At 42.3% G+C, this 14,438-nt stretch overlaps 1 protein-coding gene across 4 annotated transcripts in view; it reads right to left on the minus strand.

The window, feature by feature from the left end:
- The window catches only part of SCML2 (Scm polycomb group protein like 2), a 119,894-nt gene extending 110,022 nt beyond the window's left edge, over positions 1 to 9,872 (minus strand). For all 4 annotated transcript variants that reach the window (XM_045383272.3, XM_005593088.5, XM_005593086.5 and 1 more), the window contains exon 1: positions 9,778 to 9,872. The gene's annotated coding sequence lies outside the window, so the exon portion shown is untranslated. The remainder of the gene's footprint in view (positions 1 to 9,777) is intronic.
- Positions 9,873 to 14,438: the final 4,566 nt, after the last annotated feature.

Raw genomic sequence — 14,438 nt, forward strand, 5'->3', positions numbered from 1 at the left:
CAACCTCCCCGGGCTCAGGTGATCCTCCCACCTCAGCCTCCCTAGTAGCTGGGACTACAGGCACACACCACCATACCTGGCTAATTTTTGTATTTTTTGTAGTGACAGGTTTTTCCCATGTTGCCCAGGCTGGTCTCAAACTCCTGGGCTCAATGAATCCTCTTGCCTCAGCCTCTCAAAGTGCTGGAATTAGAGGTGTGAGCCACCATGCATGGCCTAAAACAATTTTTTGACAAAATTTTTCTTTTTTTTTTTTATTTTGAGACAGGGTCTCACTCTGTTGCCCAGGCTGGAGTGCAATGGCATAATCAGGGCTCACTGCAGCCTGACCTTCCGGGCTTAAGTGACTGTCCTGCCTCAGCACACCCCCCGCATCCCTCCTTGCCCCCCCCCCCGCCCCCCGCACACACACACAAAGTAGCTGGGACTACAGGCATGTGCCAACAAGCTCGGCAGCTAATTTTTTTTTTTTTAATTTTAGTAGAGACGATGGCTCACTAAGTTGCCCATACTGGTATCAAACTCCTGAGCTCAAACGATCCTCCTGCCTCGGCCTCCCAAAGTGCTGGGATTACAGGCATGAGCCACGGCGCTCAACTGAGATTTTTCTTTTGGCTGTTATTGGTGTTCTCTGTTCCTTCCTGCAATATCAAATCAGCTGTCTTAATTTAGACACAAGTCTCAATGGGCCAAGGAGAAAATTCTGTGAGATCTGAGACAATCCTCCACCTCCAATATCTCTCTCTTTCCCAGAAGTTGATTGGTCTTTTTTTTTATTCTGAATTTTATCTCTTTCTAGGATGTTTGTGGTCTCAAAAAGACAGGTTCCATATAAATAAGTTACTATTATAGAATTCAGTTTATAAATGCCAACTACATAACAGGTATAACTAAAACATGTGCTTTAAACCAATATTCACCAAAAAAAGACACAGTCCCTATTCACAAAATAATCTATTGAAAAAAATGTCTCATCATATCCCCTTGAGTTTATCAACAGTATAAGAAGTTTCAAGGATAAGAGAGATTCACAAATATGTTTGCTGGTGTTTTAAAGAAAATGTTGGAATAAGTGATGGAAGTTATTATACGTACACAATTTACCAGAGATTAATTAAATAGCACAGACAGAAAGGGTTCTTTTCCTTTCTAAATCTATCTTGTTATAAAGATACTACTTTTAGACTTGAACAAACAAAAATGCCCTCCTTTATTGTGAAGAGGAAGGTCTGAGTTAACTGCATAAAACAACATCTTTATGTTTTTAACTTGAAAATAGTTTATTATTTTGTTTCAAGAAGTACTTCACATTTACGCCTAAATGCAAAAAAAAAAATACTGATTTAATTAAAATACATTGTAGTTGTGTATTTTTCTTTGACCAAGAGAAGCTCTCTCTTTCAACTAAGATTTTGTTTCTGGTAATGGTGATTATCCTAACACAGGATAGAAAAAGTGTATATTCCATTGTATAGTCATATACAATTTTGTTTAATTGAACATGAGTCATCAATTTAAGATTCCACAAGTATCTACTCAATTCACTCAAGTAAACAATCAAATGTCACATTTTCTAACAGTTATAAAAGTAATCAGAAAAACACTAAACTCTAATATTGTAATTACATTTAAAACTAAAATTCTATCTCTGAATTAAGACTAATCAATATTAAGAAAGAACAAGCCGGATGCGGCGGCTCACGCCTGTCATCCCAGCACTTTGGAAGGCTGAGTTCAGGTGACTCACTTGAGGTCAGGAGTTCGAGACCAGACTGGTCAACATGGTGAAACCCCATCTCTATCAAAAATACAAAAATCAGCTAGGTGTGGTGGCGGGCACCTGTAGTCCCAGCTACTTGGCAGGCTGAGGCAGGAGAATCGTTTGAATCCAGGAGGCGGAGGCTGCAGTGAGCCAAAATTGTGCCACTGCACCCCAGCCTGAGTGACAAGAGCAAAACTCCATCAGAAAGAAAGGGGAGAGAGAGAGAGAGAGAGACAGACAGACAGACACAGAGAGAGAGGGAGGGAGGGAAGGAGGGAGAGAGGGAGAGAGAGGGAGAGAGGGAGGGAGGGAGAGAGAGAGAGAGAGGGAGAGGGAGAGGGAGAGAGACAGAAAGAAAGACAGAAAGACAGAAAGGCAGACAGAAAGACAGAAAAAGAAAGAAAGAAAGAAAGAAAGAAAGAAAGAAAGAAAGAAAGAAAGAAAGAAAGAAAGAAAGAAAGAAAGAAAGAAAGAAAGAAAGAAAGAAAGAAAGAGAAAGAAAGAGAGAGAGAGAGAGAGAAAGAACGAACGAACGAACGAACGAACGAACATTTTTGGGCCAGGCGCAGTGGCTCATGCCTGTAATGCCAGCACTCTGGGAGGACGAGGTGGGCGGATCACTTGAGGTCTGAAGGTTGAGACCAGCCTGGCCAACATGGCAAAACTCCGTCTGTGGTGGTACATGCCTATAATCTCAGCTACCCGGGAGGCTGAGGCATGAAAATTGCTTGAACCTGGGAGGCAGAGGCTGCAGTGAACCAAGATCATGCCACTGCACTCCAGCCTGGGCGACAGAGCAAGACTCTGTCTCAAAAAAAAAGAAAAAAAAAGGAACATTTTCATCTCCATATTTCTGAAATCTGTAAAAAAAAATAAAATCGAAGAACATTTTTGGTAGCAACAACTTATCAAATCAAGCCTTCTAGAGGAAATTAAGGTTTCTAAAGGAGCAATTTTAAATTATGCTTTAGTAAAGTCCACCCCAAATTAGTAATTAATCTTTTTCTGTGTCAAAACAAACCTAAGAAGACTTAACTATTTTCAAAAATTTCTAATTTAAGTTATCCAAAAAAATCATAACCTGTAAGTTAATCACTTGCAATTTTAAAATGATTTCTGTGAAAGCTATGTATTTAGTGAAGAAGTATGTTATGTCAGAAAACAGATAAACTAAAGATAAGTCAAGGGTTGCCAAAATCCCAGTTTATAGTTGTAAATTCCTAAGGTTTTAAAGCACAGCTACAAGCTAACTGCCCAAAGACCTGCTACCCACTGACATTTGTGAAGGACTTGAGTTAATGGCAGGGCATGTCAATTTACTACAGGCAGCTCATGGTGCGACATTTTGACAAAAGAACTGGATCTGGTTACAGGCTGTTCCTATTATCACTGCAGTCTAGATTTATGGTTTCTAACACCGGCCCTACAAGAAATCATGGAAATGATGACAACAACAATCCCCACTAGACAACAGACTGCAGAAAAGCATGCAATAAACCACAATCTGAAAAGACCAGAAAACTAAACATCCTTGAAAATACCTCAAACATAGGCAGGTGTCAGCAAATTACCCATTCAAATATATCTACAACTTCTCAAGTTTCAACACACAAAAAAATCTCAAATCAGAGTCTCTAAAGTAGTCTAAAACCAAACAATATCTAAATATACTATTTATTGTCTACTATATCTTAATTCTTTTAATGACCAAAGATGTTTCATTTGAACAGATTTATGAAACTCTATCAAGTTAGTTAAAAATTAATACTCACTATACTGCTTTTCAAATAACATTATGGAGAAAAACACTGCAAATAACATTTTTTTAAATATTTCAAAAGAAAAAAAAGCAACAGTTCATAGCAAAGGGCACATGTTTCCAACTGTATTCAAAGACGAAGAGAACTGAAAAGAAGAAACACATTTGATTCAGTATTTAAAAATAAATATATAATCAAATCTTAAATCAGCTAAAACTGATGAAAGGTAGGAAAAGTGGCCAAATGTTTAAAAAAAAAAAAAAAAAAAAAAGCACATTGTCAATACACTTAAAAAACTATGTCAAGACTATAAGGTACATACCAAATGGAGCTGTTTGTCTATAATTCACACCAGTTAATCTTTATGAGAAACAGAGGTTGAGAAAAATCAAATGTGTATTCTAAACACAACCAAAGAGAGCCCCACAAACTCTTCTCTGAGAAATGAAAGAATCTTCAAGGTATGCCCAAGAATTGTAATATTCTGAAGTTTACAACGGTAAACTTCTGAAGTTCTGAAGTTTACAACGGTACATTACCACCGAAAGTGGGCACTCTCTTTCCCCTCTTAACAACAATTTGCTCCTATAAACTTAGGAGGGGGCAGAGCTGTAGCTATAAACACAGGTCACAAATAGTAGGTAATCAAGTGCTATCTTCAAATATTTCCCAGGTCTTTACTCACACAGAGTCAAGCTTATTCTAAAGGTTTTAACTCTTCAAATAAGGAATTCATGTAGTCTAGGTCAAATGATCATGATATTAAGATGAACAGCACCATCATATTCACTGCTACAGGATCCTCAAATATTTCATTTTTCACACAATAAGATATCTCCATTGCTTATGTTAAAACCTCTCCTGGTCGGGCGCGGTGGCTCACGCCTGTAACCCCAGCACTTTGGGAGGCCGAGGCAGGTGGATCACTTGAGGTTAGAAGTTCGAGACCAGCCTGGACAACATGGTGAAACCCCGTCCCTACTAAAATTATTTTTTTAAAAATTAGTTGGGCATGGTTGAACACGCCTATAATCCCAGCTACTCAGGACGTTGAGGCAGAAGAATCACTTGAACCTCAGAGGCGGAGGTTGCAGTGAGCCAGGATTGTGCCACTGCACTCTAGCCTGGGCAACAGAGAAAGACTCCGTCTCAAAAATAAATAAATAAATAAATAAATAAATAACTACCAGTATTATTTCTAAGATTGCCAAGGTATAGACAACATAATGACAAAATAAACAAAATTGCCTTTGTCATGAAAACCAAAGAACACATACACATTTCAAATCTTGACAGTTTCTAAAATTTTTTCAAATTATTTTTAAGAACCACCGTTGGCAGGGCGAGGTGGCTCACACCTGTAATCCCAGAACTTCAGGAAGCCAAGGCAGGAGGATCACTTGAGCCCAGGAATTCGAGACCAGCCTGGCCAACATGGTGAAATCCCATCTCTACTAAAAATAAAAATTATGAAAAATACAAAAATTAGCGGGCATGGTGATGCACACCTGTAATCCCAGCTACTCAGGAGGCTGAGGCACGAGAATTGCTTGAACCCAGGAAGCAGAGGTTGCAGTAAGCTGAGATCACACCACCGCACTCCAGCCTGGGCAACAGAGCAAGACTCTCAAAAAAAAAAAAAAAAAAAAAAAAGGCCAGATTTGGTGGCTCCTGCCTGTAATCCCAGCACTTGGGGAGGCAGCAGAAGTGGGTGGATCACCTCAGGTCAGGAGTTTGAGACCAGCCTGGCCAACATGGCAAAACCCCATCTCTACTAAAAATACAAAAATTAGCCAGGCTCGGTGGTGCACACCTGTAGTCCAGCTACTTGGGAGGCTTAGGCAAGAGAATCACTTGAACGTGGGAGGCAGAGGTTGCAGTGAGCTGAGATTGTGCCACTGTACTCCAGCCTGGGTGACAAAATGAGACTCCATCTCGGGGAAAAAAAAAATTCAGCTTGGCGTGGTAGTACATGTCTATAGTCCCAGCAACTCAGGAGGCTGAGGCAGGAGAATCGCTTGAAGCCAGGAGGCAGAAGTTGCAATGAGCCAAGATTGTACCTGCACTCCAGCCTGGGTAACAGAGCAAGACTGTGTATCAAAAAAGAACCACCACAAACTCTTTTTATAAATGGTAACCAAAGCCTAATGTACTTAAGATTAAGAGTCTAAAAAATGTACTTACCACTAAATTATACCAGTATTCATATAATGGTATAAATTATGCCATTTTAATCTAAGATAAATGCCAGTGGTTTCTTTTATCTATTTCCCCAAGACAAAGAGATCATGAATGTTAAGCTCCAAAGCCAGGGATGGGTATAAACTCTTCTTTCAAAATTACCAACATGGAGCCGGACATGGTGGCTCACACCTGTAATCCCAGCACTGTGGGAGAATCACCTGAGGTCAGGAGTTTGAGACCAGCCTGGCCAACTAGGTGAAACCCTGTCTCTACTAAAAATGCAAAAATTAGCTGGGCACGGTGGCGCACCCCTGTAATCCCAGCTACTCGGGAGGCTGAGGTGGGAAAACTGCTTGAACGCAGGAGGCAGAGGCTGCAGTGGGCTGAGATCACGCCCCTGCACTACAGCCTGGGCAACAGAGCGTGAGCACGTCTCAAAAAAAAAAAAAAAAAAAAAATCACCAACATTTGCTATTTTCAAAATGTCCAGGTTTTTAGTTCCTGGAATCAACAATCAGTTCAAATTCTAAGGTATTATGTAGTAATTCTCAGACATTAATTACTGAGAGTTCTAAAATTACTAGGGATGCTTGATTTGCCCACTGCAAACTAGAAAACACCTTCTGGCAACACCAGACTAATATTTGCACCACAGCTCATAGCTCTAAGGTTGACAGCTGGCAGAGCCCACTTTGTTCCTGTATATCCTAAAAATCAGGAATATGACTATGAGGAGACAGTGAGACCTACCCTCCCCACCCCGAGAGGGGAGCTAACAGAGACCACCACTACCTCAGATTTCCATTTACAAGTGGAAAGAGAATAGCAGGAGAAAAATGGCAGACAGGATAACCAGGCCAAAAAAAAATACTAGAGGTGACTAATAAGGCAAACAGCAGAGGATACTGCTGTATCCACCCGTGTTCCAGTTACTAGAGTTACAAAAGTCATTGCTATTAACCCAAAAAGAAAGGCAGTAAAATATTCAAGTGAAACTTTTCTCTCCCACCCCCAAGATCTCAAACTAAAATTGGAATTTGGCTCTTCCTTAAATGGAACAAGTGGCTACATCATGTTAATTCAAAAGACTTGGTATTTACTCAGCCTTTTCAAGGCACTTTATCATCATTAATTATTTCTCAGTGAGGCAGCGAAGGATTACCCTGACCATTTCACTGATGCGGAAACAGACACCAACAGCGAAGGGAACAGGGGCAGGAAGAGGGGTGATAGGAAGCATCTGGGAGGAACAGGCAGGCAGCTAAAAAGGAACAAGCCCAAAAGAAAATAAGAGTCACATCTGGCTTAGAGCTGAAGATCATAACCCTTATTTGTTATTTCTGAGCTCAGAGATTTCTGCAATATTTTGAAAAAACAAAATGCCTTAAAATACCAGTTAAAACTTAATTACAGCTTAAACTACTTAGTAATAGAAGTGAGGTTGCTTAGTATTAAAAATTACCCAATCTCCAGAGCACATATTGATTTCTATTTATACCAGCAACTCATTTTTCCCCTCAAGCTTAACCAGTATGTTATCTATTTGAACCAGAAAATAATCTCATCAAAATATATAGCTTTATATAATCCTAACCAAAAAATCACAAAGTTAATATCACCTAAGTCAGAAATAATTTGCAGTTACACTCAGAATTTTGTTTGGAGAATTACGACAAAAATACTGACTTCTCGAGTTCGCCCTTTGAATGAAAGGAATACTTGTTCTACATTCGAATTGTTTTTTTAGCTATAACCCCCCGAAATTTTCAGGAATAAACTATGGGTGGAAAGCCTTAGACACCCAGAAATTAGCACACATAGACACATAGTGGGCTCTGAATAAACTGAACTCCATCGTAAAGACAGCACAGGTGCTTAATAAAGATGTGTTGATGGGCTGGGCGCGGTGGCTCACGCCTGTAATCCCAGCACTTTGGGAGGCCAAGGTGGGCGGATCACGAGGTCAGGAGACCGAGACCACAGTGAAACCCAGTCTCTACTAAAAATACAAAAACTTAGCTGGGTGCAGTGGCGGGCGCCTGTAGTCCCAGCTACTCCAGAGGCTCAGGCAGGAGAATGGCGTGAACCCGGAAGGCGGAGTTTGCAGTGAGCCGAGATCGCGCCACTGCACTCCAGCCTGGGCGACAGAGCCAGACTCTGTCTCAAAAAAAAAAACATGTGTTGATGTAATCATAAATCAAATGGACTGATCAACCACCTCATAAGAAAAACTGATACATCTTTTTTTAGACTGACTCCATTGTTTTTTGTACATGTTATGACACTCAACTTCAAAGCGTCGGCACATACAATGCAGTAGAGTTATATTAATCTTTTTTTCCAACTACCAATTCCAAAGCAAATCAGGTTCTCTGGGGTAAACAAGTATACATCCTTAAGAAGCTCATATGGCTGCATGATATAAATATAAAGTTTATTCAAAACTTTCAAAGCCAGTTTAAATGGTGTTTTTTCTTTACATTCTATCAGACTGTTTTAAAGGTTACAGATAAAGCTAAATACAAGGCATCAGGTGAATATTCATAAACTCAATCTTTTCTCAAAATCCCACTGGATTCATTTCCAAAAGCTTATTTTCACATTCCTCCCATTAAATAGAAAACACATACACACACACACACACACACACACAGCCTGAAAGCACATTCGTCATTGGAAATACTTTATTTAATGAGTAAGAAAAAAGGCAAAATCGTCATTATTGAAAAACATTTCCCTACACTATTACTGAAAAGAATTAAATATGCGTTTATGAACCATTGTTATAAAACAATTGCTCATCATAGGCAGTTGTACTCCATAAATGTTGTATCCCTCAAAACAGAAATATGAATAGCTCTGGGGGCATTAAAATGTAGCAGCATCTGAAGTTGTTTCAGGGAAAAAAAACACCTATCTCCAATAGTTCTGTAAATCATATGATCATAAGCAAGTTATTTACTTTCCCTGCCTCAGTTTACCCCCACTAACCGATCCATTAACTTTCCAGAGATGCCCTAAAATAAGTCATAAACGTTAATCTCCTAATTTACAAACAAGAAGCATATTTCAAATTGCAATCACACTTTCTGATGCTTGACAAATGTTTAACAACCTCTTTTTAAAAAATCAACAGTCTCAAATGGGAGCCTGTAAGTAAATATTTGTGCTGCTCAAACATTTGGGGGGTGGGGGAGCCGAATTACAGGTCGGCCCAGGACGCTATCTATGTACAACCTCGAGGCGCAAAATCGAGCAAATTCGCCTAGACCCGTTCTCCCTCCGGCTCTTCACACCTGGATGGGGCACAAGCACGATCCAGTGGGAAAAGGGAGAAAGGTAAGAAACTATTTCGGGACTGTTTCTAAGTGAAGGCAGCAACTTTTTTTCGGTCAGGCCGCGAGGCACGGCCATCGCGGCCGTCTCTCGTCCCCTCAGGAGGCTTAGAGCCCCCCCTCGCCTCCCCGCCAGCCCCGGACGGGACGCGCCCTCCGGTCCCGCTGCACCGCTAGGGTGAGCCACTGGCGCCCCCAGCCCCCGCCAGGAGCCCGGCGGCGCGCACCTGGCACCAGAATCCGCGCCCGCACGCCGCCGCCACAGGCGCATCCTTCCGGGCAGACGTTTCCCTCCCAAGCTCCAAAAGTTATCCTAGCCCAGACCAGGCAAAGTCAACCTCCCTCCTCGGCCCCGCCGCCCACCGTGACGCCTCCCGGGCCCCAGCCCAGCGCTACCTAACAGGGAGGATGCGCCGGAGGGCGCTGTCCGCGCTGCAGGCAAGGGGACGGATGGAAGCTATCGGCCGGGCGCCCAAACCCCGCAGAGGCGAAGGGGCCCCGGGGCAGCGTGAGGGGAAGCGCGAGAGCGGCTTACGGGCGTCCGCGGAGGGCGCCTGGGGCGGGAGACCGAAGCACGAGGCCGAGCTGCGATGGGACATCGGCGGGATCGTAAGGGGGCGTTCCTCGCACGGGACGCGCGCAGATGGCTTCTCCCCGCCCGCCCACGGACAACGGTCAGGGTCCGGGAGACAGCTCCGCTTCTCCATTCCTTACGGGACCCGGAATCACCACGTACCTCCAGTCTCGTCGGTGAAAACAACGAAATTCTGTCCCACCGATCGCGCGAGCCGGCACCGAGCTTCACACCGCCGCCGCCATGTTTGAGAAGCCGCGCGCGGAGCCGCGCATGCCCCGCAACCGCCACCGCCGCCCCGCCCCCCGCGCGGCCGACCCGCGTGCCCTGCGGTTGCTGCGAGCACGCCCTTTGACCGCCGCCTCGTGCTGGGCCCGAGTCGGGGTCAAGCCAAGCGCCACCGCAGGCAGTGGCGGACCGTGAGACACTGTGAGCCCGGGAAAGCCCTTGCCACTTTGCCTCCTACCCCCCACGCCTATGCCAAATGAAAAACCAATCGCAGCCCAAGCACCCGAGGCCGTGGGGAGCCCCTCGATGGGACCCCGGGTTCCGCGTCAAGTTCCATCCCAGGAACTCGCTCCCCTTCGCTGTCGCCTTCGAATCCTGGCCACCACCCACCCTGGCCACGCACCCGAAAAGCAGGCGCTTCCCTCGGAACTCAAGCAAGTTCGAGAAGCAGCTGGTTACAGCAGCTTAAGCAAAGCCACCGCTTGGCGGGTTGCAGCATAGTCCTTGAAACTGGGTTGGGTTTTTTTTGTTTTTTTTTTTTTTTCCATTAGTTTTTGCCACGCATTCCCCTCCCAGCTTCACTCTCTGGATTTCGTTCTTCCTCTAAACCCAGGGTTGAGCTAACGGGAACTAGATGAACCCGCAGAGGGAAATCACTTGCTCACTGACTCAGGAGCATCCCCGAGAGTGCGTTTTGGGGTCCCTTCTGCCCGCTGCCTTTCCCACCAGGCAGGGCCCATAGCGCAAGTGGAGGTCGCACCAAGGAGGGGGCGTAAAAATCGCTTCAAAACGACCAGCGAATCTCTCAGCACAAATTACAGCAAACAGAATGCCGGAGAAAAACATCTGTCCCTCGTTCTGAGGTTAGGTATAAGCTGATTTCAAACTTTTGTTTGAAAACTAATACAACGTGCTATGTTAGCCAAAAACAAACCATTGGTAAGGGCTTCTCTCTAGAACTCTTTCCAAAGCTGGGTGTAGGTTTTGCATCTGTGATCACCTAACTTAGTGCAGAGGGCATGAAATACTTTTTAAATCATAATTTGGAAATCAGAGCTTAAAACTAAAAACAAAAAACTCCTGTGAAATATGTCCATTGTCTACAACGCAGGGTAGAATTTTCCAGTTGCAGCTTCTGCAGTATTAAGGAAAAGTCAAAGTGTTTATTGTATCTAAACATTGGCAAGTGGCACAGAATCAAATGGCTCTATTATTTTAATCCTTTAAAAATGAAAAACTAAATGTTAATGCCAAATTCAAGTAAACTTTAAGGCGAAAATAAAAAGACTAGGTTGATGATATGCAAATATTAGAGTGAGATTTGGTCCTATCAATTCTATAATATATATCACATAGGAGAAAATGTTGAAGTGTTCTAAGATGAAGGTTCAAACATGTTTTTTGTTTTGTTTTGTTTTTTGAGACGAGTCTCGTTTTGTCGCCCAGGCTGGAGAGCGGTGGCAGATATCGGCTCACTGCAACCTCCGCCTCCCGGGTTCAAGTGATCCTCCTGCCTTAGCCTTCCGAGTAGCTGGGACTACAGGCGCATGCCACTACGCCAGGCTAATTTTTTGTATTTTTAGTAGAGACGGGGTTTCACCGTGTTAGCCAGGATGGTCTCGATCTCCTGACCTCATGATCCGCCTGCCTCTTGCCTCCCAAAGTGCTGGAATTACAGGCGTGAGCCACCGTGCCCGGCCCAAACATGTTTTTAAAAGCCAGAAAGAGGCCGGACACGGTGGCTCACGCCTGTAATCCCAGCACTTCGGGAGGCCGAGGCGAGTGGATCACCTGAGGTCGGGAGTTGGAGACCAGCCTGATCAACATGGAGAAACCCTGTCTCTACTAAAAGTACAAAATATTAGCCGGGCATGGTGGCACGCGCCTGTAGTCCCAGCTACTCGGGAGAATCGCTTGAACCCGGGAAGCGGAGGTTGCCGTGAGCCGAGATCGCGCTTATTACCCTCCAGCCTGGGCAACAAGAACGAAACTCCGTCTCAAAAAAAAAAAAAAAAAAAAAAAAAGCCAGAAGGAGATCTTTAACGGAAATAAATTAAACAGAAGTTTAATCTAAACAAACCCTTATTATGGGCACCAGCAGGGCTGAGGAGGACTTAAATTCTTAATTAGTGGCCACTGTCCTAATCCCGATGCGATGCAAATATTTGAAATTCATCTCTACATTCTATGTATGAAAGATTTATATGGGACTCCGTCTCAAAAAAAAAGAAAGATTTACTTTGGCTTATCACTTATACCTTTTTTACTTCTATGGACTCTATTAAATTGTAGGAATACTACTATGATTGCAGAATTGCCTGACTCACTGATGCCTAATTTTTCATATTTATCTTAACATGAAATTACTGAAGCCCTTACTCTAAAAATGAAATTTGAATTATCTATCCTAGAACATCTTCTCAGTTACTATCCTCACCAAAGGATTTATAGAAGTGTGACTCTTTGTTATATTAAATCCGAGTTATCCATAATAACAATAGCTACCATTTGTTGAGCATGTGCTGAGAATCACGCCAGTCTCTTTACAGATAAATTTCCAATATTTGCAATGTTCTTTCACAACTTTCCTATGAGGTAGATACTCATTCCCATTTTACAGATGAGGAAAATAAATTACTACACAGCAAATAAGTGGCAGTTCGCTTCTGAATATATTAATATATTCAAATATGTCCTAATAATTCCTTCCACCCTTATCATCAATTATGCTTTTATCCACTATGTATATAAAGTTTTCAGTAACAATTATTTTATTATACCCTGCTTTTCCCTTTGCCAAAATAAATTTGAGACAGCTTTTTCATAATGTTAACACAGGTTGGAACATCACTGTTTCTCTTACATTATATGTAAGTGTCTTGCACATAGTAAGAATTTGGCAAATATTAGTTGAATAAGTGAATGGATGAGTGGATAAATGAATACCTACTATTATTATGTTCAATTAACTTTGCCTAGAAAACATGAAAATAAAGAGACTGTGAACTGAAAGAGTAAGAACTAAAGCTGGTGAAATTCACGTTTTCATGATATATTTTTCAAGCCTCAGATTTGCTCCTGTGAATTTGCTCCTATAGTTCTCCTGATTTGGCCCCAAACCTGTGACAACCTTCAAAAAGACACATCACCCCACCCAGTCCAAGTCCAGGGCAAAATACTCCTGTATTTCAAGTGTGTTTTATTACTTCCTTTTGTACCTTTTTTAGAGTTCAATATTAGAGTGAAAAGATACTCTTCCCTAGATAAGCAAGTTTAATCTAGATCTTCATCAGTACACATGCTTATATTGAAACAATATCGGCCAGGCGCAGTGGCTCACACCTGTTATCCCCCTACTTTGGGAGGCCAAGGCAGGTGGATCACCTGAGGTCAGGAGTTTGAGACCAGCCTGGCCAACATGGCGAAACCCCATCTCTACTAAAAATACAAAAATTAGCTGGGTGGCATGGCGAGTGCCTGCAATCCCAGCTACTTTAGAGTCTGAGGCAGGAGAATCGCTTGAACCCGGGAGGTGGAGGCTGCAGTGAGCCAAGATCATGCCACTGTACTCCAGCCTGGGCGACAAGAACGAAACTCCATCTCAAAAAAAAAAAAAAAGAAAAAAAGAAACAATATAATTTGCATACATAAAGTTAACGTTTTAGGATTAGTGAGGACTCCCTCTAGTTTTCCCACTCAATGGGCATCTTTCTCCCTAAAACACAGAAGCCTAAGTCTGGCAGAGACTAGAGCTCCAAGTTGTAACTAGCAAATCCACTATTCATATTTTCACCTTAGTGTAAAAATCCATAGAATGGGTATTAAATAACTGATTGTTTAAAATAGTGACTTTACAAACATCTTCAGATCCTTTTCTCTAACAATTTGCCCTTTTTTCCCCATTAAATCAAGAGCACATATCTGTAAGATATAAATTGTTTTCAGTATTGCTTACAATAAACCTCTTTTTTTAACTTCAAAATAGTAGCTTCCCTGGAAAAAGATCAAGAAGTGAAGTGCAATAGGAAGACAGAGAAACTAGTCTAACAGGAAGGCATCGTATTCTAGCAAAAGGAGGTGGATGGGAGACCCTGTCTCTCGTCTGGAATCTCAAGTCTATCATTAGTCTATCTCAACTAACTATATTTCTTTAGAACCTTTCCATGCCTCAGATTGTTTTAATTTTTTTAATGGGGATAATAAAATCTGCTACATTTACTTCACAGATGGGAAAATACTAGTCAAATCTATCAGAAAACTACATGGTCTTTGCTTAACAAATCCCCACATTAAAAAAAAAATTACATTAGCCTTTTACCAACAAAGTGCATGACACCTAAGCTGACTTTGGCCAACTCAAGTGTTTTATATGCTGTGAAAACTGGCATAACCTCAGTGAACACTACACTACATTTGACCATTATTACCTTCAGTCAGTCCTTCATTCAGTGATGTATTAAATGCTTACGTGTCACTCTGCCAGAAGTGGAAATACCAGAATAAATAAGACAGTTTGAATACTCTAGGAGTTTACATCCCATCCAAAGAGAAGACAGAGATAGATAGACATATGTTTTAAGATCTTCAGAGGAACT

This window comes from Macaca fascicularis, chromosome X, assembly GCF_037993035.2.
Source record: "Macaca fascicularis isolate 582-1 chromosome X, T2T-MFA8v1.1".
In the NCBI taxonomy this organism is placed as follows: domain Eukaryota; kingdom Metazoa; phylum Chordata; class Mammalia; order Primates; family Cercopithecidae; genus Macaca; species Macaca fascicularis.